The following is a 5,867-nucleotide window of genomic DNA, read 5'->3' as shown; positions in this document are numbered from 1 at the left end:
AGATGAAGCTATATTTATCTTAAAATCACCAGTTTAGTTAATCATTTTTCTTTAAAAAATTATATTAAAAAAATTAGTAAGAATAATAACATATTTTTGTTTCGGCGGATCCAGTGTTTGCTGAATGTGTTATTTCTTTGTAAGGAATTTTCTTGTAGTCTTAACAGGTTGATGAACACAAACATTATGTATGTATTGTAAATTTGTCTCTAAATGTTTTCTGCTATATTTTGCTTTTTTAGGTTTTGCAAGTGGGTGTTAGGATTTATTATATCAATAGAGTGTGATAATTTAAATTGTTAGAATGAAGAGTGGTTAGATAAACTTATCTAAATATTAGATAAAGAGTTAAAAGGTGGAATTCTCACTATTTGAGTGAGCGTTGTGGTAGCTAAGGTAGGAAAATTGCAAAGAGTGTGTATCTAAAATAAGAAGATTGCTTATGGAAAATTTAATAATCAAAAGGGATTATAGAAGGTAGGGTTTTGCATGGAAACGATTATTTAGTAGAAAATATGGGTGGTGATCTATACCATATATTCAAGAAAAAACAATGGTGTCTAGTACAACTAAAGAAATTCATATTGATAAGTATGTTTGAAGGAAGGTAGGGATATATATCACTAGGATAATGAAATTTATTTATCTTGTGGATAAACTAAGAGATATAAAATGAAATTTTATAATATATATTCATATATTTTTCATAGATCTAAATTTTTTCACAATTTGAGTCATTTAAACTTAGGGTAGAGTTGAATTGATTATAGAATTAGGGTTAGGGTTTAATAATAATTGAAGTTAAAAAATAATAATTTAAGATTAAAATTAAGAAAATAGGTATTTATTTTAATCATCCTTAGATGACAATATTAATGCACTTTACTTGAAAGATCACCATCTCATCTTCTGCTCTCTCCAATGCATATTTTTAAACCTATGAGAAATTTAATAATTTGATTAATACATAATAAATATATTGAAAAATTACTAATTATCTCTTATCTCATTGGTATGATATATTATTTGAAATTAATCATTTTTTTTCTTATTCATTGAGAACTATTAACAAATGTATTTATCAATAAACAAGAAAGCCCAAAACAAAGTATTTTTTTCCATAAAATTATTTAACAATAGAGTGGTTGCAAACACAACACCTCTACTATTCTTGCAATTTAATGTTGTTTTCTTATTTTCATTTTTGTATTTTAGCAATTACAATTTTCATATTTTATTTCACATATAAATACAAATGGATTAAGATTAGAGCTATAATTTGAATTAATATTAGATTGAGAAATAAGCTTTGGGTTAGAATAAAAAATGAAATTTTATCATGTTCTTAAAATATTAAATATTAATCTATGTTTAAATATAATATTTATATAGTAATTTAGAAAAATAGAATTAGATTTATTAAATATTCAAAAAAAAATTATTTTACATAATAAAAACATTCAAACAATTGTTGTTTCTAAATTTTATGTAAGGTTTTCTACATCTTCAATTCTTATAGTCTAGCAATGTAAGTAAAAATTTTATTAGGAGTTCATGGATTAATACTTATTCTTGTTTAAACAAAAAATATATATATAACTATAGTGATGGGTAGATGGGGGAAATTATATAAGAGTGGAGTGAGACAGAGGAATAATGAAATGGATATAAAAGGGATATATGGAAGAAGAAAGGAAGGAAAAATAGGAAAAGATTGGTGATTTATGGATCAAATCAAATATCAAAGTGGGGGATAGTTGTGAAGGGATAGATAACGAGGAAGAAGTAGGGGAAAAGAAATAGGAACATGAGTGAGGAGAAAGGTGGAGATGTAGAGAGAGAGGGGTAATATAAGAGAGAGGTAGGCAGGGAGATAGAAGAAGTGTGTATGTGTGAATAAGAAATATATATATAGATATATATATGGACTAACATTTAAATTGTGTCTAGAATAAAATCTCTAAATAGTCTCTATATTCAACATACTTATATTTTTCACAAGTGCTCTAAACTAAAATATAATCCATATACGATTATATAGAAAACAACACAATCAAATGAGACATGAAATAAAATGTAATTATCTTGTATGTATAGATAAAAAAGATGAAATTATCCCATCAAATATTTCATTACGAGAAATCCTTCTACACCATCAATATAGTGAAATCATTTCATAAATATAACACTATCGACGTAACCCTTGCACCCTTCAAAAGTGCAAGTGCTAGTTAATAATAGTCAATGGATCAAATGGATCGTTCAATGCAACACAAGGAGTCAAACAAGGAGATCCATTATCCTCATTCTTATTTATTGTCATGGCTAAGGCATTGAGTCAAAGGATATTCTAGGGACATCAACTAGGATTATAGAAAGAAGTTTCTATCCAACAAATATATTTCCATTATACTTTCCCTATTTGTAGATAACATATCATTATTTTGTGCAGCCTCATTCCAAGAAGTCAATAATGTTAAGGAAGTTTTGTGTTCATAAGAGTGGATGTCTAATTAGCAGATAAATTCTCATAAATCATCAATTTTTATATTTAATACTAACCCTCATATGAAACAACAATATTAAATATTTTACAATTCTCAGAGGCTCAACTTCCTAGTTCACATTTGGGAATCCCATTGTTCCAAGGTGTAAGTCGAAAGCATTACTGGAAATATATTATAGAAAGGTTAAAAGCTAGAGTATCAAGTTGGAAAGGGAGGTGGTTGTCATTTGCAGGTAGATAAACACTAGTTAAAACGATACTTGTGATAATTCCCAATTACTTTTTAGTTGTTCTTCAAGCTCCAAAGTCAATCATAAAACAGATGGAGAGGATAAACAAGAATTTTTTATGGAATGATAATTTAGATGGTAAGAGGACTCCCCTCATGTCTATTAAATGGGGGGAAAGGTTGACTTACCTACTAGTCTTCTCCCAAAGAAAAAAGACCACTTTTGTTGTCCAACTTCACGCATATCCTCCTTATGCACCCATTCACGTGAACCCTAAATATCCTGACTTACCACAAAGGAAGATCCCCCCTTTTTGATATTATCGAGTGGGTCCCTTTGAGGAGCAAGGGTAGAGGGCATCGGATCAAACTGAAAAAAGTCATCCCCATGCCTTCTTGCAACAAAATCCAGTAAAACTTTGTTTCCTTCTTCTGGGATCTATCCAAAGTTTCATTCCCATCATTGCCAGTACTAGAATCCACATCCACATGCCCTACAACCCCATTGCCAATTCCTACATCCAAGTTCCCGCCCAAAACCTTTATCATTTTGAGTCTCATTAAAAAGTTTGTATGAATTAGTTTAAGTATCAAGTACAAAGTCTCCTGACCATAAAGAAATAACAGATACATTATCACATAAGCAAATGTGTAAGTACAACTAATAATATGAAAGCATGTCTAATGAATAACATCCACTGCACATGTCCCAGGGTATGTGAAAATAGATGCAAGTACATCAATATTCAATACAATATCTCGTAGGATCTCAAAACACATGATTCATAGATATATCAAACAAATAGAATTCTCCAAGATAAGAATAAGAATGATAAGGGTACCAATGCATTGAAACGAGCATCCAATAGCTAGAAATGTAAAGGGAGACCCAAATGGTAATAAGACACCACCTCCCGATGGCATGGTCACCTAATTAGACTCCCACTCCCACCGTGCAGGAGAGATAATGTACGATCCACACACAAATAATCAAATCATAAAATAATCCTAGGTAAGGAATCCTAATAGCCAAATCTACCTCAAGTGTAACACAAACTCTTGATAAATAAAATATGACCAAATTTGAAAAGGCACTCGTTCAAACCAACATCACATACCGAAATCAACAACTAATACCAAGTATAAATCAAATACCAAAACCAAAAGATACAACCACCTCTAAAACAATGTCAAGTGTCACAAGCACAATAACCAATAGGCATTGAGTTAGAGAATATTGTAGGCACATCAACTAGGATTATAGAAAGAAGTTTCTATCCCACAAATAAACATTTCCATACACTTTCCCTATTTGCGGGTAACACCTCATTATTTTGTGTAACCTCATTGCAAGAAGTCAACAATGTTAAGGAAGTTTTGTGTTCATACGAGTGGATGTCTAATTAGGAAATACATTATCATAAATCATCAGTTTTTATATTTAATACTAATCCTTATATGAAACAACAATGTTAAATGTTTACAATTCTCAGAGGCTCAACTTCCTAGTTCATATTTGGGAATCCCATTGTTCCAAGGCATAAGTTGAAAGCATTATTAAAAACATATTTGTAATGTCCCCTTTTTGGGACATTAGAAATATTAAAGGAGACATTTATATGATATTAAATTTGACTATGAAAGAGTGGACTCTTATTATAAAAGGTCAATTTAATATTCAAAGTGGGCTAAAGATGACAAAGAGAGATAAGACGAAAAGCTAGGAGGGAAGTCGAAGGGTCACAACTGTGAGAATAACAGGAGAAGGGACTCTTTCATTTAGGGCCCATTTGGCAATGAGAATACAAGCGGAATAGGCATATGTAAATTCTTAAAATTTTGAATTCTTCATTTGGATGCACCAAATCGGAATTAGAATATGAAGTAAAATAGGAATACGTATTCCAATTTTGGCCCAAAAATGAAGTTTTGCAATTCCAACCAAATAGGTGTTATCGAAATACGTATTCCTATTCCACTTTTATTTATTTTAGAAAACATAAATTTTGGGGTCTACGAATTCCACATCAAATACTGGCTAAACCAAACAGAGAACAGGAATATGTAGCCCCATTTTCTATTCTAGAATAGCTATTCTTATTCCCCTATTCCTATTCCCACAACCAAATGGGCCCTTAGGAGGTTTGATTTATGATTTAGATTACAGTTTCTCTCTTGCGAGAGTATTTGGAAAGCTTCAGCGTTCAACCAGTGTGAGGACATAGCCCTTCGTGCCAATAGACAGTGGACACAAACTCATTGTTTGGGGAGACATCAATTTAGGTGTTTCGTATGCGCTTACAAGTTCTTTTCTTAGTGTTTCATTTGACTATTAAACTGTGCTTAAGATTGGATTTTTAGTGCTGGTTATTGTATTGCTATTGTATAATGCAATAACATGTTTTAAGAAGTTGTATAAGAGTTTACTGGTTTGTAAAGCATTTCCATATGCTTGAATACTGAATCTTATTTTGAGAAAGAACAGGTTTATATCTATTGGTAAATCTTCTGGTTTCTATGGTGTTTCATGATATATATGCCTATGTTTTAGTACTTAACATATTTTGAAGAAAAATCAAGTAAATATCCGATTTGAAATATTTCAGTCGTATCAGAGTTGGTCTTCCTACTTGCCCGTGAAGTTCAATTCAGATTCAATTGATGCATATTTGCATAATACGCAAAGGTTTTTAGGCGTAATTCCAATACTGGTTCTGCGAAGGGAACGAGAGTGTAAACAGGCAGAATCAGAAAATTCAAGGACACTTTCAGAGTCATGTCAGCTAGCTGGGAAGTCCAATGATGATGGAAATTTTGACAAACAAGAACTTAAAGCTCTAAAAAATGTTGTAGCTTCAAAACACAACTATAGAAAAATGAGAATGGTATTTATAATCAGTCTTTATCATCCAATATAGCTGAAGAATTCAAGGCACGAAATAGATTCCTAAAAGGCTTTAATTTTGAGGCGAGGTCATTGTGGCAGCATTATTTCATACATGGGCTAAGAAACAGGCTTTTCATGATCCAAAGAGATTACTTGCCAAGGTTGGATTTGTGATAGGTGAAAGAATATAGAGCAACTCTTCAAGGATTAAGGATGTTCTGCAAGCTCTTAACTGCTGCTTGAAA

This window comes from Cupressus sempervirens, chromosome 8 (assembly GCF_028749045.1).
Source record: "Cupressus sempervirens isolate cs-2001-9-10 chromosome 8, ASM2874904v1, whole genome shotgun sequence".
Lineage (NCBI taxonomy): Eukaryota > Viridiplantae > Streptophyta > Pinopsida > Cupressales > Cupressaceae > Cupressus > Cupressus sempervirens.
The sequence above is the reverse complement of the archived record's forward strand: the minus strand, read 5'-3'. Positions refer to the sequence as shown.